Source organism: Sus scrofa, chromosome 14 (assembly GCF_000003025.6).
Source record: "Sus scrofa isolate TJ Tabasco breed Duroc chromosome 14, Sscrofa11.1, whole genome shotgun sequence".
NCBI lineage: Eukaryota > Metazoa > Chordata > Mammalia > Artiodactyla > Suidae > Sus > Sus scrofa.
In genome coordinates this window covers 127854826-127881770 of record NC_010456.5, presented here as the reverse complement: position 1 = coordinate 127881770, position 26945 = coordinate 127854826, and the positions used below count along the sequence as shown (strand labels likewise).

The following is a 26945-nucleotide window of genomic DNA, read 5'->3' as shown; positions in this document are numbered from 1 at the left end:
TAAGAGGCGGGGATCTTTCCTGGGCTCTACTATTAAACACTTCAAAGGTTTCCAAAGTCAGATAAAATGAAAAGCAAATGTGTTTCACTGCCTCTCAAATGCCTCAAATGTTTTAGCAGGTGCAAGCAATGAAACCTTCCATGGTGACAGCATTTTAGGGTCTGCAAAGTGCACCCAGCTGAATTCTGGGAATTCTGGGCTGGCTTCATAAAAATTCATGATTTCCAATGAGGAGCGAGGTTCCTCTTTGGAGCCCATCTACATATGTGGCACAGAAGGAAAATGCCTCAGGATCCTCCTGGTCATGGGTCAACTTAACCCTTTCTGTTCCAGGACAGACCCAGGCATGGAGCCCTAGAGGAGCCTTAGCCGGGATGGTCAGCCTTATGCTGGTGAAACAAGGGGGAAAATCTTTGGATTGGTCTAGACTCTCCAAAGGCACATTAATGGTCAGCTCAAACCCAAGTCCTTTTTTGGGGCATGAGTACCTTTTTTTCTGTGTTCTAGGACTGCATCAAAGACTGAAAGCGTCGGCAGGCTTAGCACATAGAGATAGCGTGATTTCACACAAATTATTTAACATCTCTGTACCCCGGTTTCCTCATCTGCAAGACAGGGATGACCACAGCCCTCCCCCGCCACCCCGGGATTTTGTGAGGATTAAATGGATTAACATCACAGAAGATCGTAGATCACAGAGCAGAACTCAATGCATGTTCGAGATCCTTATTGTCCCATGAGGAAAAATGAATATGAACAGTTAGCCTTCTAGAGCCTGGCCATTTGAGTTTTTCATTTCAAATTTGCTGTAACTAAGCTTTATAAGTCATAGTAATCACTTGCATAGACATACAATATTTTATGGTTTACAAAGGGCATTCTGAGAGGTTACCTCATTCCAACCTCTGCACGGGAATGCTGGCAAGGCAGGCTGGTCATCCATGGACCAGTGGGGGATTTGTGGCTCTGCTGTGGCTCTTGCATAGAGTTGGGCCCATCATTTAGACGTCCACATCCTGAGGGCACCCATCTGTGAAATGGGTACAGAGAGGCCACCTCTGAATCACAGCACAGGCCGTACACAAGAGCTGGCACCCCCAGCATCCTGCTGAGTTACCAGGGCTACCAGCCCCTCTCATTCCCCATTTTTCTTATTCATGAAGGAATTCCAGTGCCTCTGCATATCATCTCAGTAATCTTGCAAGCACTTGTTTATGAGACCTCAATTTTTATTCTTCCCTTTCATAATGAGGAGGGCAATGAAATGGCATTCCAAGAGTCAATGAAGGAGAACCCTCTAGTTCTTTCCTCAGGGAAGAGCTGAACAGTGATTGTTATCAGGGAACATGCTCCTGAGTTCCCAGCAATACAGGATTACTCACCTCCCCCTCAGCAACACCCATGACTCAGTGCCCATCTCCGAAAGATTGTATAGAGAGGGCCCCTGGGCTTTTCCCCATGGAGCGGGTCCTCCAAGTGAACAGGATTACAAGCATCTCCCTAACCGGCCCCTCAACACCTGCCTGTCAGCACAGTTGAGTCCCCTCGACAAAATCATGGTTAGCGTTTGGCTCAGCCAGCCCTCCTTTCCCCACCCCCACCCCCCACCAAAAAAATAAAGAAAAGCTGGACCTCGATTGGCCTCTGTTCTCTGCTCTCTGCTCTCAGCCCACACCACCCAGTGTATAGCCACAGCTTTTTAACCATACGATTTAAGGGCATGCCTTTAAGATGTATGGGAAGAGGTAATAACCAGTTATTTATAAGATTGGAATATGCAAAACATCTTAAATGGCCAGCATCGATCAAATTTGGAGCATCCATCCTAGTGCTGCTGTAGAACTAGGCAGACTTTTTAAATGATGCCAATGGTGATGGGAAAGGAAGTTGGTTGTGTACATGGAAAGAAATCCATGAGTCACATTCAGTTACAAAGAAGCATGCCATGACGTTCTGAGTCTCCAGTGGTCTCCTGTTTACTAAAAGTACAACTTTTATATATAAACTCTAAAAACATGTATGCCTATTTTTTTTGGGCACGCCCCATACCATGTGGAAGTTTCAGGGCCAGGGATCGAACCTGCACCACAGCAGTGACCCAAGCCACTGCAGTGACAGTGCTGGATCCTTAACCCACAGTGCCACCAGGGAACGCCTAGGTACACCTATTTTAAAAAAGCCTACGAAAGGATACATGAGTTGGTTAATGTTTACTACTCAGTCATTTATTTCCATTTTTTAACATTCTTTTTCAATTTTTATTCCCTCTGATTTAAAATGTAATCATACTTGATTTAAGATTTAATGTACTATGATTTAAGGTTTACTATTTTATTCCATTTTCTTTCTTGGGTTCCATCTTATTTTCTGATTTCTCTAGAAGAAACATGATCTCTTTTGCAATTTTTTAAATGTTTCAATTAAATATTTTAATTCAGTGTTAATATTTTATTAAATATTAATCAAATGTAATTAGAATTTCACAGATGAGTGTGGCTTTGAAATTCATCTAGTCTAGTGTCCTTAGCTTCCAGGTAGGCACACTGAGGCCCAGAGACATGAAGTGTCTCCACAAAGATCCTCAAAGCTATTTGGTGACAGAGCCAGGTTCCCTAACGTATCCCCCATCTTACCGCAAAGTCTGGTGATATCGCTCAGATTTTTATAATTATGGAGGGACTGTTTCCACAAAGTCAACTACAAGGAAGCCCCTTTCCTCTTGGTGCAACTCAGCATCCATCCCTTGACTGGCTCAAGAGCAAATATGCCCCTTACTGCATCCATCTCCATCCCTGTCCCCAGGCTGTAACACCAATGGCACACCCCACAGTCAGTGTGCCGGACACGGGGTGAATGCCACACCAGATTTCAGCACATTAGTTTTGTCCAGGCTTCCACCGTGTATGGGGGACAAGTGTGGGACCCTGCCCCCTGCCCTCGGCCTGCCCCACCCCTGGGCTCATCCTGGTCCAGCTACGTGGTTAATGAACAACAGAGGCAAAATGAATGAGTGGAGATTGTATCAGCCTGCTTCAAACAAAGATTTCTTTTTCTAAACCACCTTAAGCGTTTGTGATTTTTCCTTCTCCTCCATCATGACTCACTCACTTATTGATGCTAAACTGGACGGTGGCTCTTCTGTTCAACTGCAGTGATTTTTCCATCAAGGAAAAGAAACTTTAAGTGAATCACCCAGTGAGGCCACAGCAGTAGGTATGGAAAGGAGAGACGTGGTCGCTGAGCTTCTGCTAAGGCCTCTGAGAGCAAGTTCAAGCAGGTGCCTTTCTAGAGCCTGATGCTCAAACTTTCCCAAACCCTCACCTCCTCATGGGGGTCCCCAGAGGCCTGGCCCTCGGCACTAGAAACTGGGTTCCTTTGCAGCTGAGGAGATTAGGAGATGTACAGAAAGGCCAGAATAAGTATCCAAGATCGCAAGCCTAGCAAGGAGTTCCTGCCCCTACTTCAGTATTTTTTCTCCTGCTCCAGATGAATGTGAGTTGTCTTGGGGCCCCATTGCTCTATCTATAAAGAGGAAGAAGGAGCACTTTGAATCATTTAGGAATCAGGGTAGAAAATTAAATCATGGGAAATGTCCCAACCTCTGAAGTTCCAAGCCTGGGGCTTCCATCACATGCCTCATTTGTTTTCCTTCTCTAGTATTTTTCCTTTTAAACTTTAAATCATGTCTAAGTCTCCACATTTTCAATGCTGGGAATCTGTTCCATAGAGGTAACAGCACAATTACCTAAAGATACAAATCTGTGTGCAAACACATACGGATGTTTAGTACAACACAGTTCATAGCTGCCAAAAATAAAAATGAAAAATGAGTTCCCATCACTAGAAGAATGGCCCAATAAATCAGGGTTTATACCCACTACACATGACTTCATTATCAGATGTGTGTGTGGGAGGGTGGATTTCCATAACGTAGTCATAAGTGAGAAAAGTAACTGAAGTGGTGCATTTAATATATGTAACATATAGTACATGTGTTTATATTTGTTTGTGTATCATTCCATGAACACTGAAAGGGTAGAGAAAGACACAGAACAAATTGCTAGCATGATCTGGAGGTGGGGGTGAGGGAAAAGTGGGGGGAAAGCAAATTAAGATAAAAAAAAACTGGGGAGTTCATGTGGTGCAGCAGAAATGAACCCAACTAGGATCCATGAGGATGCAGGTCCAATCCCTGACCTCACTCAGTGGGTCGGTGATCCAGCATTGCCATGAGCTGTGGTGTAGTTTGCAGATGCGACTCGGAGCTGTGGTTGCTGTGGCTGTGGTGTAGGCTGGCAGCTGTAGCTTCAATTAGACCCCCAGCCTGGGAACCTCCATATGCTGTGGGTACAGCTCTAAAGAGCAAAAAAAAAAAAAGAAATGCTTTGGATCATGGAATATGCCCCAAACTCTTCACAGTCATTATCCCTGGGGTGGTTTTATGGGAGGGGCTGTGCCGTCCCTTTTTTCCTATTAGGTATTTCTGATACCTAATTTTGTATTTTGTTTGTAAACAAAACAAGAGAAATACATCATTTAATGTGGGGAAAAGTTTGAAGGTTTTTGTAATGACATGGAAAAATAATTTTGAAGAAGGGTTAAGTTAAACAAAATCAAAGTACATACCTTTAGATGGAATAATTCTATAGATTTATTTATCCAAAAAGAGAGCATAAAAGGAAGCTTTAATAGTGATTATCTCAATTTTTTTCTTCTGTTTATAGTTTTCTGTTTCTCCAAATTACCTATAATAAATCGGAAAAAATACTTTAGGGAGTTCCCATCGTGGCGCAGCAGAAGCGAATCCGATTGGTGTCAGTGAGGGTGCAGGTTCGTTCCCTGGCCTCGCTTAGTGGGTTAAGGATCTGGTGTTGCTGTGAGCAGATCCCGAGTTGCTGTGGCTGTGGTGTTGGCCAGTGGCTACAGCTCTGATTCGACCCCTGGCCTGGGAACCTCCATATAAAAAGCAAAAAAAAAAAAAAGAAAAAATACTTTATTTAAAAGTATAAATTTAGGAGTTCCTATTGTGGCTCAGCAGGTTAAGAACACGACATAGTGTCCATGAGAATGTGGGTTTGATCCCTGGCCTCACTCAGTGGGTTAAGGATCCAGTTTTGCTGCAAGCAGAGGCGTAGGTCACAGACGCGGTTCCAACCCGAGATGGCTGTGGCTGTGGCAGAGGCTGGCAGTGGCAGCTCCAATGTGACCCCTTGCCTGGGAACTTCCATACACTGCAAGGGCAGCTGTAAAAAGAAAGAAAACAAAACAAACAAAAACAAAGGTATACATTTAATGCAGCTCTTTGACTATGAGAAATGTGATTATGTAGAAATATAAGATGGGAAACAAAAAATTTTTAATTTTTAAAAAATCTGTCAGATCATCCTGAGACTTGGGTCTGCAGTAAATCCTGTCCCTACTGTTTAGAACGACAGAGATGTCTGCTTGGTTCTTAAGGCTTTTCAGGAAAAGGCAGATATACTACAACCTCAGTTGGGGGATCTTGGCTGTGATAAACCACCTTTACTTCAAGTCAGCCTTCTTTAGGTCTAACTTAACTCCCTCTTGTTTCAAAAAAAAAAAAAGAAAAAGAAAAACAAATGCACATCATTATTCTCCATGGAAATAAGACAGAGATGTGCCAACGGAACTCTCTGCAGACTGATGGTGGGCAGCCGTTAAGCCGTCCCCATCTCTCCAGACCTCGGCCCTCTGTCCCTCCCCCCCTCAAATTGCTGGATGCTTCTAGCTCCTTTAATCCTGCCTTTCAACACTTCCAAGTGATTGTTGCCCACCCCACCACCACCTTGGCCTCTCTCCAGGATCTCGGCATCATTCTCCAAACAGGATGCCTAAGACTGAACTCAGGCATGGACTTTGGCCGAAGCTAAAATGGGTCTTGCAAAGCCCCCTCCTATCAATTTGTTCCCATGTTACCTGCTGAAAAGAGAATTGCACTTCACTGAAATAGGATCGCTGCTAGCTTCTCCCGGGAGCCTGGCCTTTGCGGACTGCCTGGGTGCCCCTCGTTGGCCAGGCCCTCCCAGCTCTGATTCCTGCATTTCTTCGCCTTAAAGCAGTCAGGATGGTCGCCTTCAGACTGTCCCTTTATCTTGGTGCCACTTATTGTAGTCATCAGCCTCTAACTCTGCCCCATGAGAAGAACTGGCCTTGAGCTGGGTGGCAGTTTTAAGCAGCATCTCCAGAGGTGCCACCTTGCTGACTCTCAGACACATGACACACAGGGCAACTGAACCAAAACAGCCACTCCCCTGAACAGGATGGGTGCTGATACTGACAGTGGAACCCTCAGCCTGTCCCTGTCTGGAATAAGCAGGGACCCCATTCAGATACAGGGTAGCTAATCGGGGACCAGTCAGTCTAACCCACACACGCGCATACTCACATACATACACAAGGCTGGTTGTTGCATTCAAAAACAAATTTAAGACACATTTATGGAGTTAACAGGCTGTGATAGCTTTTTTATTTTAATACAGCAAAATTAATTTGTAAAGGTTTCAAGATGTTAACAAATGATCGATGAGACTGTTTCATAATTGATTTAAAAAATTCATTAGGTACACAATGCGGCTTTCTTATTAACTTACTTGAGCTGCCAGTTGAGCCTTTGTTGCACTTGAATGGATCCAGGAAAAGGAATTCCTGTGGTCACCTGGGTTTGAGCCTCACCCTGGGACTCCACCCTTTACTTTAAGCCTTTGGGCCAGGACATTGACCCAGGGATCGGATTGAGTTGCCTTTCATGCTGTTGGAAGCTTTGCCCTGATCTGGGGGTCCGACTCTGAGGAAGTGGAGGGAGCTGAGATAATGAGCAGGAATTCACTAGAAAGAAGGTACGAACTATATGATTCTGAGTTGTGGAATCCTTGCTCCCCATTTCTCCCTCTCTGCCTCTTTCTCCCTGAGGAAGAGGTCATGAATGGGAAGCCAGGCTTCTCAGGAGCAAGTGGGCTATCAGCTGGTGGCCATAAACCCCCAAAGAAGAGAGACAAGACCTCAAACTTCCCCTCTCCTTCCATTAACTACACAGGTATGAGGAACCACAGGGGAGTCGCAAAACAGTGCGAATGTAACTGTGTCCAAATGGTGCCAGCTGGGGTTCTTGCAAGACTTAGACCTAGGAATCAACTGAGTATCCAGTCTTCTGCTGGTGCCCTTTCCACGAGGCCTGGGAGAGAGAGGAGAGCCCTCAAAATGGCATCAGATCCCTCGGTTCAAATCCTCGCCCTGTCATCCCCCCTGTGGGACCTTGGAATCGTTCACCTTCCCGGTCTCAGTTCTGTCATCCGTGGAATAGAAATGATGTTGTAAAAGGATTTTCTAACACAGGCCAGTAAAAACTTGATAGATATTCACTGCTTTTATGATTAATGGCCAATTGAAAAATCCCAGGGCCAGTCTGCATCTAGCTCCTCAAAAATCTGCCTCTCCTTCTCAGCTGTATTTTTGTCTGGAAGATCTTCTGTACAGTGGCCATGGCTGCCCCAGACTTACGTCCTTCTAGATACAAGTCTTCTATAAAGGAGGGGCTTGTTTCTAGATAGCTCTGGCTGGAGCCCCTGAATTTGCTCTGACTGGTTCTCATTGGGCTCCATTGAGGCCAGGGGGATGTGAGATTCTGATTAGCCAGACCTGGTCACATGCTCACCCCTGGAGCTTGGAGGTTGGAATCCACTCTCCACTAAACCTTGTAAATTGAGAGCCCCTGAGCAAGGCTTGGCTTGGAGGCTAAGAGTGGAAGAATGGGAACTGACTACTCAGTAGGACAAAGCAATGTCAGACATCAAGGGTTGTAATTATTATCCTGCTTTTCAGAATGAGAAAACTGGGGTCCAGAGCTAATATGAAACTTCCTCCAAATCACACCGAGAATTGACGAGAAACTTCCTACATTATTTAACCATCATGCTCCAAGTAATACCTGTGACACTGGGTCGCCAGCTACTGTGTCCTGAAAAAAAAAATCACAATTTCTATCTCCATTTGTGGGGAGACCGGTTCTAGGAAGGATGTTTGTAACTCAGCAGGCTTTCCTCTGAATAAGCATACCATCTGCTCTGTGGACTAAAGAAAGTGCCACATCCTTCCCCACGAATGAAGCTCAGAGTCATCCTCCCTTCAACTGCCCCCCCTTTTTTCCTTTTTACTTTAACTGGGTTAGAATTGAAACATTATTGTACTAACTATTAGTTTCAAGGAAAAATTGTAATTGCTTCTAGATCCACTCATTGGTTTCAAGAGCACTTTAACCTTTACCTTTCTCAGTAAAAAAGGAGGCTCGCTGAGCAGTGAATCTAACAAGACCGTCATTTATCGCTGGCAGAGTTCATTAGTCAATCGTAACAGTTTAATTATTAGCATTTTAATGCATGAGCATTTAACCAGTCAGAACAACAAGCTTAGGCGTACAGAACAAGACTTCTTCAACAGAGCTGAATTAACCCGCACAATTGTTTGTATTGTGGTATGTTATTAAAACAAGATGATTAAAATGAAAGAAACAAACAGGTCCAGACATTTAAGCCAACAAACCAGCATTTGGCTGCACAGTATTGAGGGCATACTTTTTTTTTAAGCTTGAATTTTCAATTTTAAAGATTTAGTTTTATTTTTCCTATTCCAAATTTTAGGCGTAAATGATATAAAGAGGATCCAATTGGATGCATTGATTGTGATTGGTGCCTTTAAGAGAAGAGAGCAAGAAGACCCAAAGGAGGAAGCCTGCAAATGGCCTCGAGTGACCCAGCCTGGGAGTTCTGTGCTGGGGGTTCCATGGCCCTTAATTCTAGCTGCACAAAAGAATCATCTGGAGGGTTCTTTAAACTGTTGCATCCAAGCTGCACCTCCAGAGAATCTGACATTCGGATGGTCCAGAGTAGGTGTTTTGTTTTGTTTTCTCCAAACTCCCAGGCCATTCTAACATGCAGTCAGGCATGGGAACCAGGCTCTACCTCCATGAGCCGAGGTGGATCCCTTAACCATATCCGTCAAATAAGAATCAGGCTTGTCAAGGCTCCCAGCAGCTCCGCTCACAATAGCCAAAAAGTAGAAACAATCCAAATGCTCATCAACAAATGAATGGATAAACAAATCCATGCATACAATACATACAATGGGGTCCATACAATGGGATATCATTCAGCCTTAAAAAAATAATAAATCCTGATATATGCTACAGCGCATGCATGCGTAGGGGACTTGTAAAGACCTCACAGTAAGTGTAAGAAGCTACGAAAGGACAAACATTGCATGACTCCATTCATGTGCGATTCCTGAAATAGTCAAATTCATAGAGACAGAAGGAAAATTAGAGGTTACTTGGCTCTGGGGGAGGGGAGGGAATCAGGGGTGGGAGGGATCCCTCCTTACTGGCTTGAGAGTTTTTGTTTGGGTTGATGACAAAGTTCTGGAGATGGATATGGTGATGGCTTCGCAGTGTTGTAAATGTACTTAAAGCCACAGAATTGTACTCTTGCAAAGGCTAAAAAGGATAAATTTTATATGATGTATATTTTACCAAAATTTAAAAATGGAAAAAAAGGAATGAGCCTTGCCATATTAACCTCATAGAATCAATGTGTGTTGTCACATGAGATTGTGGAGCGAAGCCTTTTGTGAGTTTAAAATGATGCATATATTTAAGATGGTAGTAATATTCTTTAATTATTTGTTTTAATCATTTTGTTTTAATAAGAGGCTACAATATAAACAGCTGAGGAGGTTAATTAATAATGTCAAACTTAAATGAGTATAATTAATGTCACTCAGCAAAGGCCTTCACTGGACTCAAAACATATTTTCTCCTGGGGGTAATCGTGGACTGGTTTTTCTAAACAGTTTCTCCTTTGAGTGGGAAGCAGGAACTATTAGAGATGATGGGAAGAAATGGAGAGTCTTGCATTTTTCATGTGAAGCTGGATATTCACAGCTTGGTTTCATGTGTGGTCCATAGCACCCCCACCCTGGCCTCGCAGAAGAAGAGGTCTGCAATGGCATTGCCTGTGATGGATGCTGAAATGGACAAAGTGCAACAAGCAACAGTCCTAAGAGCCATCATTTGTGAACTTTTTCCTAAATGCCAGGCTTCTGTGGAAATATGCTTGGGGGTGGTTGGAAGGATGGATGGGCAAAGAGGAAGTAGGCAACCTCCTGTCATGACCAGGCAAGAAAAAATTCAGAATCCCAAAGAATTTTCTACTACATCTTTATTTTTAATTTTTCATTTTCTTTTTTGGCCACCCCTTGGCATATGGAGTCCCCGAGCCAGGGATCAGATCTGACCTGCAGTTTAGTTTACTCAGCAGCTGTGACAATGCCAGATCCTTTAACTCATTGTGCCAGGCAGGGATCGAACCTACATCCTGGAGCTGCAGACACACCACCAATCCCACTGCACCACAGTGCGGCATACAGAGATTTGCAGGCTAGGGGTCCAATCAGAACGGTAGCCGCCAGCCTACACCACAGCCACAGCAATGAGGGATCCCAACCGGGTTCTCTAGTCGGGTTTGCTAACCACTGAGCCACGGCAGGAACTCCAGTTCTTCACGCCTGATTCAAGCACTGTAGTTCAAGCCAGAGAGTCTGTGGGTTGGTGAGGATTTGGGCCTGACTCTAAGGCATGAAGATGTCATTGGCCATTTGGTGAGCAGAGAGAACTCCCCTCGTTCCCCTCTCTCATGTCCTCTCTCCTCTCCAACCATCCTTGATGGTTCTTTTAAACCCTTGCCCTTCCCATCCCCACACCTCATGCAACAAGATCCTGCAAAGGGAAGAGGGAAAGCAGAGCATTCTCAGGATACTCTGCCTCCGAGGTTATTGAAGGTTAGGCAGGGGAGAATAACCTTGTGCCTTTTTGTGCTAGAGCAGCTGATGACTCCTTCTCAGCTTTGAGTTATAAGCTATGAAATGTAGCAAACCCCCTCCTATTATTTACACAAGGACCGCCAGCCTCCCAGAAGTGCAGGGTTGATGGGCAGGTGAGGGAGAACCTTTCTTACCATATTTTATTTATTTTGATTAATTTAAATGGTGCCTTGTCGACCTATGTTCTAGAGTTTAATGCAGCTTGCAAAGCTGGATCCATCATAACAAGATAAAATAATTTAATTAAGAAAGAAAATGGAGTCAATACAGGGCAGGGATAGAAAATACCATAACAGGACACCATAAGGGATGAAGAAGGGATTCAGGTGGGGGTGAAGGAATTTACAAACCGAGGGTCCACAAGAAGAGGTTTGGTTTCACCTCTTTTCCTCTCATCATTCCATCTGGAAGAGTGCCAGGACCTGGGCAAGGCTGCCAAGCACACAGTGAGTCTACATGCCAGGGGAAGAAGGTTTCTGCTGGCCTGCCTTCTTACCACGTAACAGCAGGAGAGGCTCTATGGAGCTTGGGGAAAAACAGACCACTTAGATGACTGAGCTTAGGATGCCAACTATTTATAGAAGTTGCTGGGAAATGCCAGGACCCAGCACTTAGAGACATGCAGGAAATTGCAGCCCCTTCTGTTGGAGCAATGACTGTGGCTGATAGGTTGATAGATCCCCTCCCACTGGAGATGGTAAATTTGGGATGGAGATGCCCAGCCTCAGCCAGATCACTGCCAGACAAGCTGAGAGGAGTGTCCAGAGAAATTTTCAGCCAACACTTCTTGTTCCTCCACTTCAAGAGAAAAATCTGCGATCAAGACAAGAATGAAGCTAAAACATGAAGGAGATGCCACAGAGCCTCCCATGTTTGTAAAAGTGGGTCTCAGATTTCCATATGAAATTTCCAACAAGGAATACAGAGGGGAAAATATGATTATATTCATGAACTAAAAATAAACTTAAGTAAAGCTCAGTGATTTCCAACCTTAAAACTAGAATTTCCCCCAGGAATCCTCATAGAAAGTTCTAGGTGTGATGTAAGGAACACCATCCTCAATCAACTCCTGTGATGAATGTCCTGTGGTTTCTTTCTCCTGTGGTTCACACACTCAAGGACATGTGTAGATCTGCCTTAATTTAAGAGTAGATTTTAGAGCTATCCTCTCCAAGGTCATAGCCATTAGCTAGCTACTGAGGCTATTTAAATGTATTTATTTATTTAGGGTCTTTTTAGGGTCACACCCATGGCATACTGAGGTTCCCAGGCTAGGGGTATAATCGGAGCCAATGCCACAGCCACAGCAATGCGGGATCCAATGCACATCAATGCGGGATCCAAGCCACATCTGTGACCTACACCACAGCTCACGGCCATGCTGGATCCTTAACCCACTGAGAGATGCCAGGGAACGAACCTGCATCCTCTTGCATGTTAGTCGGGTTCACTAACTGCTGAGCCACAACAGGAATTCCAAATTAACTTAAATTATATTTAAAATTAATTAAATTTAAAATGCAGTTCTCAGTCATGCTAACCACATGTCAGGTGCTCAGTAGCCACACACGGCCAGTGGCTACAGCACTGAACAGCACAGAGGTAGAAAATTTCCATCAGAATGTTCCATTTGACGGCATCATTTAGGGTGTTTTAGGGTCTCAAGGATGAGTCAAACACCCATCACTTTGCTCTAAGTATTACGTCCCTTAACATAAGTTTGATGATGGAGTGGCAATGAGCTTGAGCTGTTCTGCCTTGTCAGGTACCTACCATTTGGGTTTCCAGTTGGGTCCACAGATACGTGCCTTAAGCAGCAGATGAGCAAGTAAAAGATCCACCAAATGTCCTGTGAAAACTTAGGGGCTGACTAAAGCACATACCTGAAAGGAGGGTCATCCCACCTCTGTCCAGAGGTGAGCTCCAGAGAGGCTGCAGCTGGGCCAGATACTCCTCAGAATGTGACTTGGTTCTGGACTGACATCCAGATGGATCAGCAGTAAAGGTTCTCACGATCCACCATCTGGCATGTTGGCTGAGAAGTCTCCTAAAGCACATGGAACCAAGTCCCACCCAGGTTTTCATTTCATCTCAGTAACACTGTCATCTCCATCTATGTTTGACAACAGAACTTTCTGGAAAGTTCTCCAAGGCAAACCAGCTACAAAATGTACCGTACAAGGAAAGTTAGGATGTAAGCATTACAAAGAGTGATTTTTAACTCCCTCTTTCCCATTGGCCAACTTTCTCAGGAATGTTCATTTGCCTAGGGAATGATAGCGGGAGGGGGCGCTCTTTCTATGAATCTTACCACCATGGACAGGCCATTCTTCAGTATTGACTGTGTTTCAGGGCCACTGCATACTCTCCAGGATGCCACTGGCCCATTTATGACTGAAGTTCAAGTTCATGAAGTTGGATAATGAGTTTCCTACCTTGGAATGGAGTTAACATTTTTCCGTGACTGGTATTCCCAAAGATCAAAACCCACATTGCTAGCCTCCCCACATTCCGTCAGCTCTCAAGAGGCTGCATTACCAGCAAAGAAGCTATTGTGAACATTCCTTTTGTTGCCAAGTCTAGAATGTGTCCTTATCCTTCTCCTCAAACACATGTGAATTCTGCACCCCAGGAATTCTGGGAGATCCCATGGACATAGGAAGATTTGGCTCAGGAGACTGGAAAAGCTTCTGTCCTCAAAAGGGACTTAAAGAAACAAAAGAGATAATGTCTCAATCTCAAGCAAATGTTTTAATATTTAAAGTCTAGACATAATTTAGTACCATCTGTCTAGAAAATACTTGGGGAAAAACATCTACCAGGTCATATGCTACTTTTGTGCATGGCATTTCACATAAAATATGAAAAAAAGATTTTCAGAGTGAACACATTCCCACTTTACAGAAAGTATGCAGGTTCCAAGTACACCAAGATTTGTCTGGATCACATAGTCCATTTTCCAAATGAAATTTTTGTACTTGGTTTGAAGCTTCCACTCCAGCCCATAGCATCCTACTTAATGCATGATGCATGACTAACTCAATCACAGAACCTACTCCCAAGTGTTCACGGCATTTTGCATGTTCACACACACTGAAACCTCCTCCTTCAAACAGATCCACCCCATAGAGGAATCTGTACCCTCACATCAGATGGGTCATGCTGGAGAAAGACATCTGTCAATATGTTGAGGTCCCAGGTCCCCCAGAGTTTTAGAGAGAAGCTGGCATTCTGGCCACTGCTGTCTAATGTACTATTGACCACTGCATAGGTCTTTGATGACTGATGATGGGAAAGGATTTCAAATTGTGCTTGTGATCCCAGAGAGCTAATATTTCCAGGTTCAAGATAGCATCCTATCCCATGAATTGATGGCTGTGGTATGTATATGTGTGACACATTCATATACATTAAAATGCCGAAAGGATAAAAAATATACAGCATAGCTCGAGAAGCCACACCAGTTATTCAGCACCTTTATTCACAGGAGGATGTTACTTCACCCTCTCCTTAACTGCCAGTTATTTTTGGACTTCAGCCTAAACCATCATTTCCTTAGGAAATCTTTCCAGAAGACTCTGTATCTCCCACCAAAACTAGGTTGCATTCCTCCCTAGTAAGATCCTACACTTCCTCTGACCAATGTACACCATACCTGTAATCACATTGTCAGGGTCAGTCTTCCCTGTTAGAGTATAAGGGCCATGGGGACAGGGAGGGTTTCTAGAGAGTTCACTACTCTATCTTCAGGATCTAGGGAAACAAATGGCAAGTAGTGTGTACACAGTAAAGATGTATGGAATGACAGAACCCATCTAAGCTCCCACTTCTGAGCATCTCTATAAAAAGGTTCTGATTGCACAAAGAGAGGACCACTCTGGGGAATCAGAGGAAATACTTCCCTAAGAAACAGGTACTACAAAAAGCAGGAGAAATTTTTAAGAATTATCTAGTTTGTATTCTCAACACCATATCAAGAGCAAGCGACAATTTTAAAAAGAACATCAGAGATCAGAAAATTCTATTAAATAATGGGAAGCACAATGGCTGAACTTAAAGCAACAGGTAGCCGTAGCTGAATAATTTTAAATTTTTAAGTCAATGAAATATAAAATAAGGTCATGAAATGTTCCCAGAATAAAGAGGTGAACATATTGAAAGACTGTTTTTTACATGATTCAATAGATTCAGTTATCATTTATCAAGGATGCCAATGTAGATATCCAAAAAGATGGAAGATGTAAAATAATCTGACAAATAGTAGAAGAAAATTTTATAAAACTTTTTAGAAAAGAGGAAAAGAAGAGAAGGAAATAAGTCTTTCAATACAAAGGGGTCCCTGAAGATCAGGCACTATTAATGAAAATAGCCAAGATATGGAAATATTCTGGTAATTAGGGTTTAGTCTAGGTTAGGGAAAATTCTATAATCCCATCCAAGAAAAGAAAACCTGTCTGGCCTCAAAATTCTCCTCAGCCCCCAAGTTCCCATTGTGGCTCCGGGGGTTACGAACCCAACCAGTATCCATGAGGATGCAGGTCTAATCCCGGCCCTCACTCAGTGGGTTAAGGATCCGGCGGTTTGCATGAGTTGTGATGTAGGTTGCAGATTCGGCTCAGATCCCACATTGCTGTGACTGTGCTGTATGCTGGCAGCTGTAGCTCCAATTTGACCCCTAGCCTGGGAACTTACATGTGCCACAGGAATGGCCCTAAAAAGTGGGGGAAAAACATTCTCCTCAGCCACACAAAGCAAAAAAAGATTGTACAGCACTGGCCATTGAGGTGTTTTCCTTTACCCCTTAGGGAAAAAAGAAAGAAAGACTATACAAAATTTAAAGGACCCAAATCATAAATATACAGCTCAACCAATTTTCAAAAATAAGCACCCAGTTAGGACCAGAATATGACCATTGCACAGAACCCCATCACACCCCCAAAGCCACTTTATATCCCAAAGAGTAACTACTCTCCTGACTTCTAACACCATAGGTTATTTTAGCCTATTTTAGAATTTTATATGTATAGGTGGAATCATTTAGTGTGTAGGCTTTTGTTGAAGTCTGGCTTCTTTTGTTGAATGTTTTGTTTTTGCTCGTAGTTACAGTTTATTCACTCTCATTGACACATAGTATTCCATTGTATGAATATCCTGCAATTCATCCATTCTACTGCTGGTGGACACTTCATTAATGAATGTCAGTTGTCTTTTGCTGAACATATATATGCATTTCAGCTGAGTATATACCTACAAGTGGAATTGTTACATCATAGGTAGACATATGTTTAAATTAAATGGTTGCAGTCAAATTGTTTTCTAAAGTGACTGCACCAATGTATAATCCTGTCAGCAATAGATGAGGGTTTCCGTGGTGCCACGTCCTTCCAACATGTGGAATGCCTGTCTTTAATTTTAGTCATTTAGTCAGTGTAATGGTATCACATTATGGTTTTAATTTATATTTTCCTGATGACTAATAAAGCTTAGAACATTTTATATGTTTATTTGCCATTTGAATATCCTCTTTTTGAAATGTCTGTTTCAAATAATAAAAGTCTGTTACAACTAATATTGCTTTGTCTTAATTACTCGCATTTTATATCTTGATATCTGGTAGCATAAGTCCTTCACATTTGCATTTCTTCTTCAAGATTGTCTTGGCTTTTCTTGGCCCTTGAGTTTCCACATAAATTTTGGAATCAGATTGTTGATTCCGTGGGGTGGGGATGGGGGAGCTTTCTATAATTTTGTCAGGATGGTGTTTAATCTATAGATGAATTTTGGGAAAATCAACATCTTTACACTATAAAGTCTCCCAATCCGTGAACATGGAATATCTTTCCATTTACTTAGATCTCCTTTAATTTATTTAAATCAGGTGTTGTTATTCAGAGTTGAGGTCTTGCACAGCTCTTTTAAGATTAATTCCTGAACAGGAAGTTTGAGGTTGGTAGATACAAACAATTATATTTAGAATGGACAAGCAATGAAGTTCTACTGTACAGTGCAGGGAACTATGTCCAATCGCTTGGGGTAGAACATGATGGAAGATAGTATGAGAAAAAGAATGTGTATATATAAAATGACTATGCTATACAGCAGAAACTGACATAGCACTGTAAACTGACTATACTAAAAAAAAAAAAAAAAAAAAAAAAAAAAAAAAAAAAAGATTAGGCATTCCCGTCATGGCGCAGTGGCAACAAATCCAACTAGGAACCATGAGGCTGTGGGTTTGATACCTGGCCTCGATCAGTGGGTTGAGGATCCAGCATTTCCATGAGCTGTGGTGCAGGTCGAACACGTGGCTCAGATCTGATGTTGCTATGGCTGTGGTTAGGCCGGCAGCTGTAACTCCAATTGGACCCTTAGCCTGGGAACCTCCATATGCCATAGGTGTGGCCTAAAAAGCAAAAATAAAAATAAAAATAAATAAATAAGATTCATTCCTATGTGTATGATGTCTTCGAACATTACCACAACAATAGACAAATCAATAGATGCTCTACTCTATTCTGGAGGGCTGAAAATATTTTATATCTTAATCTGAATGTTTATACAGATGTGTATAATTGTCAAATCTATCTGTACTCTTAATTAATTTACTTTATTCATTTTCTTTATGTTTGCTTTACTACAGCAAACTGGTATGAAAAAGAAAAATATGGAGTGCCATTGTGGTGCAGAGGAAACAAATCCGACTAGTATCCATGAGGATGCAGGTTCGACACCTGGCTTGCTCAGAGGGTCAGGGATCCAGCATTGCCGGAGCTGTGGTGTAGGTTGAAGACTCAACTCAGATCCCACGTTGCTATGGCTGTGGCGTAGGCTGGCAGCTGTAACTCCTATTTGACCCCTAGCCTGGCAACTTCCATATGCCTCAGGTATGGGTTTAAAAGGCAAAAAAGAAAGAAAGGAAGGAAGGAAGAAAAGAAAAACATGTAAAAGATATGGAAGATAATGCAAAGTAGAAGAAACATACTGCTAATAAAAGATGTAAATTACAATCAGGTACAAAAATTTTTGAAAAATTAACAAAGTTTTCTTCTTTTATGATATTGATAATATAATAACCATAAGGTTACAAGGAAGCAGTTACTTTTATACTAGTGAAAGAATAAATTGGTATAACCTTACTGAAGGGCAAGTTGGCAAAAGACCTAAAAATGTGCATACAAGTCCACTAGAAATTCCACTTCAAAAAATTCAGTTTTAAAAACTTATCTTGGCTATAGCATAAATTTAGCTATTAGCATATTCACTGAAAATTTGTCTAATAAATTACTGAAATCTATATAATACTAGGGAATTAATAAGCCATGATATATAATAATGAAGAAATATCAACAATTAAAAATTATGACAAATGGCGCTCCCGTCGTGGCTCAGCAGAAGCAAATCTGACTAGCATCCATGAAGACACAGGTTCGATCCCTGGCCTTCCTCAACGGGTTAAAGATCCAGCATTGCCGTGAGCTGTGGTGTGGGTCACAGATGCGGCTTGGATCCTGAGTGGCTATGGCTATGGTGTAGGCCAGCAGTTACAGCTCTGATTTGCCCCCTAGCCTGGGAACCTCCATATGCCACAGGTGTGGCCCTAAAAAGATAAAAATAAATAAATAAGTAAAATTTTTAAAAAATTAAAAATAAAAAAAATATACATTATGACAAAGAAGTTGATGTAGGAAGGGTTCTCAATGCAATACTCATCAAAAGAAAACAGTCTACCATAGTGATCATTCAAGAAGGTCCCAATTTAAGTTTTAAAATTTAAATTTATATATCTCATCACAGGAAAAAAAAAGTCTAACTATGTGAGATGATAGATATTATTGTGGTAATCATTTCGCTATATAAAACATGTCAAATAAGGAGGTCCCGTCATGGCAGAGTGGAAACAAATCCAACTAGTATCCATGAGGATGAGGGTTTGATCCCTGGCCTCACTCACTGAGTCAGGAATTCAGCTTTGCTGTGAGCTGTGGTGTAGGTCACACACCACCTACACCAGCTCGGATCCCGAGTTGCTGTGCCTGCGCTGTAGGCCAACAGTTGTAGCTCTGATTCAACCCCTAGCCTGGGAATCTCCATATGCCATGGGTGCAACCCTAAAAAGCAATATATAAATATATATAAATATATATATATATTTATAAAAGCAATATATACATATAAAATCATGTACATCTTAAATGTATATGATTAGATCTCAATAAAACTTGGAGAAAATGCATAAATATTATAAATAAAATGCTGTATATGTAATTGGAAAAAAGATGAGAAGGCCATACAACTGTCAACAGTGACTATTTCTGTGAATTGAGATCATAGGCAATATTTTCATTTTTCTTCTTCTTGTGCCTTCACTTTCCCTAAATATTTAGTAATGCACATGCATCACTTATATACTCACAAAAATAGTATTCTTAGAAATTATAAGAGAAAATAGTATGTAAAAGCATATGCTAATAGATTTGAACAACCCAATGGATAAAACTCTTGTCAAGAAGTAGAAATTGCCTGAAGAAAAATTATATTTATATATGTAGAGAAACACACCCATCTTTGATTGGGAGTGGGAGTGATTTCTTTTCCCAAGAAAGCTTTTAGTTTTCAAGCTTTCTCCAGGAGAGAGATTAGATAGATAGATGGATAGATAGATAGATAGATAGATAGATAGATAGATAGATAGATAGATAGATAGATAGATAGATAGATAGATAGATTTAAGAAAAGCCATGGAAACTAAAAACAACGAACAGTGGTAGTTTCCTGCTCTGTTGGAGTATAAGCTCTGTGTGATACCATAGACATCCTGCAATGTTCTGGACACAGATACAGAATCACTCTCCCTCCCCAAACAAGCTCTCTTCCAGACAGCTCTCTTCCCACAGCCCCTACCAGCAGTTTTCATCTGTATTCCCACGTGGCAACTCCCCATTGAAACAGGCATTATTCTCTGGGTTTTTACAGGTGAGAAGACGTAACCCAGACAGGGTGGTCATTTACTTAAAGAGACCCAGGTACTAAAAAGGGAGGGAGGGACTTGAACCCAGGTCAGCCCACTTTCAAAGTCCATGTCTGTTTCACTTCGTGAGGGCTTTTTATTATCACCACAGCCATGACCACCAGATTTGCTGGAAACTCTTAAGCCCTGGTGTGGAGGGCCTCCTTCAAGGTAAATACAGTCTGTTTGGAATGCACCAGCTTTATTGAAAAATATTACTGAAATCAAAGCATTTTGCACTACTTTATTCATTATTTTTATGGTACTCCAGGATTTTTGTGGGATTTGTTTTTCATTTCACTCTGTAAGCCTGCCAGTACTTTAAAGCAATATTTCAACTGAAGGAAAAAAACAGTTTTCTGGGTTTTGTTTTGTTTTTTTTTTTTTTTAAGCAAAAACTCAGCAATGTTTTCCATCCTTTTTTCATACAGTTCTGGGAAATTCTCCCTTCCTGCCCCCCTTACCCCATGTCCCTCCACCCCGATCCCCATAAAGTGCAGATTTCAGACTCAAGCTACTGTTTAAAGGTCCCCACGTGTTCAAAAGAAATTCGGTTTGTAGCTGCAAAGTTTTGAGATGTTAACTATATCACTGGGCAGTTCCACCTGAGACGTCACAAATCATTCTGATTCACAGGCCACAAGAGCACATGTGCTGTAGTTCCCGAGCATCAGGGGCTCTGTGGCCTTAAAAGATGACAAAGGGGCTGCAGGGAGATAGGTTCCAGGACCCGCCAGGCCACAGAGATCTCTGAAATGACACTGGACTGCGGACTCACCCTTTCCTTTTAATAATGCACACTGTGTTTACAATGGGCACCAGGCACTGCTGGCCCTTGAGAAGCTTACAATCCAGGTTGGGTTCCAAGCAGGTAGATTTTACAAAGAGCATTCCATTCTGCTTTTGCAAAGCAATCCTGTGATACTGTGGTTTCAGAGGGTGCTCCCTGGAGCACTAGGAATGCCTCCCAGGTGTCCTGGGGGCTTGAGAGAGCGGACGAGTAGGTGGCAGGGAATGGTTGGAGAGGTGAGAATTCTCGGCCCACAACCTCAGCCCTCATTCCAGCCGCAAGAGCTCTGCTGTGATCTGTTTCATGTACTTGGATTCCCCATCAGTTTTGTTTTGGACCAAAGACAACGTGGCTTTAAAAAAGAAAATTCGAAATGAGACACAGCAGGCTGGGAAAAGAGGGCTTCCCTGCTCATTAGATCATTGAAAGCATTTTCAGTCTACAAGGGCCCAGAAGGACCCTCCCCAGCCTAAACTCCTCTTTTAATAGCTGGGGAAATTGCAGACCAGAGCAAAGGAGAGAGACACGGTCAGGTCACAGAGTTGTCTCAACAAATGTCATGGCAAAAAATTAGGAAGAGTCCGTGTAGCTTGTCCATCCCGGAAAACTCAGCCGCGGGGTTTTAGTAAGCAAATCATATCTCCAAAATGCACTGACTTACTTAAGTCCTGCTGCTTTTCAAAACACAGAAATAAGTGGAGTAGCAACCTGAGAGCGTGCATTATGATGGGATGTTGAAATTAATCTTGGGCTTCTCGCCACTCAAGGTAAAAGGAGAGATCCACTCGGTTCCAAGGTTGTTAGGGATGAGGAAACACCAACTCTTTTTAAGGGAGACGATTTCTTGAAGAAATGTTCTTGGCTGTGATATGATAATAAAAGACTCACATAGTAACAAAGGCGTGGGCTTTGAAAGTGGGCTGACCTGGGTTCGAGTCCCTCCTCCCCCTCATATTACCTGGGCCTCTTTAAGTAAGTGACCATTCTGTCTGGGGTGAATTTCCTCACCTGTAAAAATACAGAGAATAATGCCTGTTTCACTGGGAAGTTTATATGAGGGAACACGGGCGAGAGCTACTGATCGGGTGTGTGGGCTCTGGGACCCAGCTTGTCTGGGGAAAGATAGGGATTCTGTATTTGTGTCCAGAGCATTGCAAGCTGTCTGTGGGGTCACACATAGCTCATGTTTCAACAGCGCAGGAAACTCGTGCTGCGTTCTTGTTTTTAGGTTCCGTGGCTTTTTTTTTATTATTATAAAATTAACTGTACTTCCTGAAGAAAGCTTGAAAACTAAAGATGGATGTTAAGAAGGAAAAGAAATCAGCCACAATCCCAATAAAATGTTGGGGTTTTTTTCTCTATGTATAGAAATATAATTTTTCTTTGGTCAATTTCTATTTCTTGACAAGAGTTTTATTCATTGGGTTGTTCAAATCTATTAGCATATGCTTTTACATACTATTTTCTCATACTTTCTTAGAATATATTTTTGTGAGTGTCAGAGACATGCATGTGCATTGCTAAATATTTATAAAAGGAAGGCACAAGAAGAAATGAAAATATAACCTATGACCTCAATGCACAGAAATAGTCACTTTTCCTCTGTAAGAGCTGTGCTTTTCTTCTGGGGGCTACAGTGCTAAGTCCAAAGATACTAGTTTCCCGACTAGACTGACTCCTTTGGCCAGTTTACATGTTAATGGGTGAACTCACACACTGACATTTTATGAAATGGCGAGTTTCGTAAATGGAGAAATTGAAAACTCTTGTTTTCTCTTTTCTCATTTCTCAGGATTACAGCTGTTATCCCAAAATGTGCGTTCTGTGTAACTTGTAACTGCAAGAAATACAAATTCCTCGAGAGAAGAAAAGAGCAGAGGGAAAAAGAACAAAACCTTTGCTGTTTGGGGACACATTATTCCACATACCATCTCATGATATTATCCAACACTATGGATTTCTGCTCTGTGTATTTTCTGTACTCAGTGAAACTCACACTGTGTCTCATCGCATCCTCTTTTGGCCTTGCCCACGGCATGCAGAAGTTCCCAGGCCAGGGATCGAACCACAGCAGCAACTGGAGCCACTGCAGTGACAACACCAGATCCTTAACCCACTGCACCACAAGGGAACTCCTCTCAATGCATCCTTATCTCACTTTAAAGCGGTTCCCAGTATCACAGATACAGAAAAACTGAGGACTAACGAGGCTCAGAAGCTTGCGCAGGTTACAGGGATCTTTGGTTAAATACTCCAGCCAGACGTTGTGAGCCAGGCACAGATCGAGGTGCTCCAAACGCCAAAGCATACAGTCTGCCTCCAACGACCTCAGTCTCCAGGCGGAGACAGCCAGTGATCAGCAGACAAAAAAGAATTATAAGCAAACACAAATAAGAAAATTGCAACTGTGTCTCAAGCTGAGAAGGAAACAAACCAGAGGAAGTGATGGAAAGTAATAGAGAGTAGGAGGAGTTGGCCAGCTGCTTTCTGTGGGTAATCAGGGAAGGCCTCTCTGAGGAGGTGACTTCTATGCTGGACATGAAAGATGAGAAGCAGCCAGTGAACCAAGGGCACATGGGACCAGCAGAGCCTGGATCTGTTCCAGGTGGTTCAGGAGGCCTCAGATTACCTCCTGTCTAGTTGCTCTGACACCCTTTGAGGTTGGCATCGTCCTCCATTGCACAATATGCATGCTGGGGCTCAGAGAGGTTGAGTGACTTGATCAGACCACACAGCCAAAGTAGTGAAGCAGGATTTTAATCCAGGACCACCTGCCCCAAACCTCTGCTCTTAGTATCCTTCTCATTAGATCTGATTCAAGGATTGATTTATCAGCTACCAGTGCTGGCCATTCAGTTTCACTGGGTCAAGTAGTTAAGCAGTTATTTGTGCATCTAACATTTTTATTCCTACTCAGCCACATCCCAAAGAGAGTTTAAGCCCCCAGATTCCCTGTTCCTGCTGGAGTTTCCTTCAGATAGACTGGATTGGTGGTACAGAAATCCATGAGGATGTCTTCCCAGTGTGCAAGTTCAGACTTTTTAAGAGATTCTGACAGGCAAGGGAGTCCAACAAGATGCTCAGGAAGCATCTCACTCTCTGTTGGGAGCTGTGGGCCACCTACAGCTGGAGTTTCACAGCATGTGCTCCTCCAGGACGCTGTGGTTCAGTCTTCAAAAGGACCTATACATACTCAAGCCTCCCTTTTCCAGGCCCGCAAACTCAGCAAACAAACAAAAATTCTCCCACCTCCTCTGGTGATGCAGCAAATGCCCCAGGAGGGGCAAGCGGCGTCCGTGTGCTCTGCTCCTCTGCCCTGCCCGTCTCTGTTGCCATCATTTTGAACGTGGGTGTCATCACGACAGCGTCCCTCCGCCCCTCCCAGCCCTGACTTGAGCTGCAAGGAGTGAAAGCAGTCCAGAGTGGCAGGGACTCTCTTTCAAACCTTGTGGCTCCTTTCCAAACCTGGTGGTTGATGAAATCCACTGCAACGACCTCGATGAAGTGCAGGAAAATGGGTCACTCCCTGAATTACCAAGTCCACCCAAAATAGATATGTTACATCATCGCCACACAGGACCTGACTTACTCAATCAGGTGTGCAATTTGGGGGCTTTTCTAAGTAATTTGCCAGCTGAAAAAAGAGGCTGCCATTCAGGGAGCACTTATTAGCCAAGAATAACAGCCATCACCCATCACGTGTTCAGCCCTCAGCCCCTTACTCTGTTAACTCCGGAATTCTCACAAAAGCTCTGCAGAGATGGGGGTGGGGGTATTATCGCCATCCTTACGGAGAGGAAACCAAGGCACAGAGCCCCTGCCCCGCTTGTCTGAGGTCCCAGCTAGAAAGGAGTAGGACTGGATCCAAGCCCCAAATGGCTGCCCGAGCTGGGTTTTGTCCAATTTGATGGCTGGGCAAAGTCAGAGGAGAAGGTTTCAGCCTGTTCCTTGTGCAAAACTCAGAACCTCATATCCAGCTGTCACTACAGACAGATGAGGAAAGATGGACATGGTAGCATGGACAATAGCAGGTGGTTTTTAGGTCCCTGTTTCACTTTTATGCATATAAACACTGTACACTGAAAAAAAAAGGGGAGGGGGGCTGGACACAGGTAACAGAGAGTCGGGGATGTTAAAAGTCTGTATGTATGGAGCTCGGGCTAGTGGCTAGCAGCTGCCCCTGACATGTCCATCCCCACCTCTGACTGCCACGTCCTTTGTAGGGGGACAGGTCTTAGTTCCCCAGACCCTCAGGGGACTTTGAGCCACATCCACCAGGCACCCTCCGGGAGACGGTGCTGTGCCCCTGGGCATGGCCAGGGCCTCTCCCCCCACCTCCCCCCATCCCCCCAGTTCCCAAACCCCCAGCTCCCAAAGGAAACGCCTCCCCAGACAGCCATCATTTTCTCAGGAGTCATGTGTAAACATGGAGCTCTGGGTAACAGACCCAAAGTTTCTTTCCTCTACAGAGGTGGTTCCAAGAACTTGCATTTTCAAGATAGAAACTGGTTATCCTTGTAGGGACACAGCATTTTGTCGCCTGTTCTGAGGGAGACTGAGAGGGAGAGAAAAGCAGAGAGACACACAGGCTCCCTTCTCACGCTGCAGCCTTGGCCCAGGCCATGGAGGTTGGAGAAGCCTGAGCTTGGCCTCACCCCTGCCCAGTGCCATCAGCAGTGGGAGCGAACAGGCCACACGATCCTCACGCACACCTAGGCACGTGTGGACATCAGCTCAGAGTCCAGGGGAAGACCCATAGACTCCTGGGTGCACCTGTTCCAAAGGGACCTTGGAGGCGGTCCATCTCAGAACTGCTGGATGGAAATGGAACATGGGCCACATGTCGTTTCACATTTCCTAATAGCCATAGCGAAAAATTAAATAAGTAAAAAGGACAGGTGAAATTAATTTTAATATCTTATTTAACCTAGTGTATCAAAAATATTATCACCTCAGCATGCAATCAATATAAAAATGATTGACGTATTTTATGTCCTTTTTAATATACTAAGTTTTTGCGTATTGTACACCCATAATACACCTGAATTTGGACCCAGCCACATTTCAAAGGCTCAAGTGGCACTTGTGGCCAGTGGCCTCCATTTAGGACAACATGGAGCACACATTGCTCCATCCGGATGGTCGTGGACCTTCTCAAGCGCCCAAGGAACCAGCTGGCTTCCTGCTGCTAGCCAGCTGTGGTCATGGCAGCATCAGTCTCACCTGGAGCTCAGGAGAAATGCGGAACTTCAGGCCCCACCCAGAACCTATATAAATCAGAATTCAAACGTTAACACGCTCTCCAGGTAATTCTTCTGCACAAGGAATTCTGAGAAGCCAGTTGCCTGCTCTTAAATACTTCCAGTGGCAGGGACACCCTAGCCCATCCCAAGAAAGCCCACGCCTCCCTTTACTTACTGGTTCCTAATTATTAGAAAAGCCTTTATCCTTTATCAAGTACCTATTATTGATGAGCCAGGCACTGTGCTGTGTACCACATGAATTATCTCCTTAAAGCCCAGTGCTGGCCTGTGAGATGGAGGCTAATTTGGGCTCCCTTTTTATAGATGAAAGAACAGAGGTCCCACAAGCCCAGATAACTTACTGCAGATCACACAACTTGCCCATCTAAGGACTGATTTTCTCAGCCACTCACTGTACATGGCCTCCCTGTGCCTTCTGCCTGCTGTTGCACCTGCACCTTACCCGCAGGCAATTTGGAACCCAGGAGACTTTTCCATCTTCAGCATAAAGGAAGGAGTTGTTGGTACTTAAGAGAGATAGTCTTCAGGACCATGGATTTATATCTGTGCAGGCTTCATTTATTACTGACTTCATTTCTTTTCGTTCAATATTTCATTTATTGCTTGAATAAACTCTGTTGGTACCTACCTAACTAGCATTTCCTTTCCTTATCAAAGTTTAGAATGCATATAGAAATGAAATGGGCAACTAAGCAAATAGGTAGAAATTACTAAAAGTCAAATGATGTCATTAGACAGCTCAAAGTTTCCTGGTTTCCAATTAAATAAGGTACATGGTTAGAGCAATTATGTCAAGTACACATTATTATGCGAGGGACCCCAATTATACAAGTTCACCGACGGGTACTGCACGGAGGAAGGTACTGACCTTGCCACAAAATGTCATGAGGTAGCAAGGATGATGGGAATACGATCAGATGGCGAGAAAACGTGAGGAACCGTGAACAAGTTGTGAAGGAGTTTTACTCCCTCATTGGGGGTCAGTAAAGCCTCA

The 26945-nt window shown here is 43.2% G+C and overlaps 1 long non-coding RNA gene across 1 annotated transcript; it reads right to left on the bottom strand.

The window, feature by feature from the left end:
- LOC110256766 lies at nt 691-6298 on the bottom strand. The gene is made up of 3 exons (XR_002338712.1): nt 5938-6298; nt 4627-4745; nt 691-1030 (listed from the first exon to the last, which is right to left on the bottom strand). It is a non-coding gene; the product is annotated as an uncharacterized LOC110256766 (long non-coding RNA).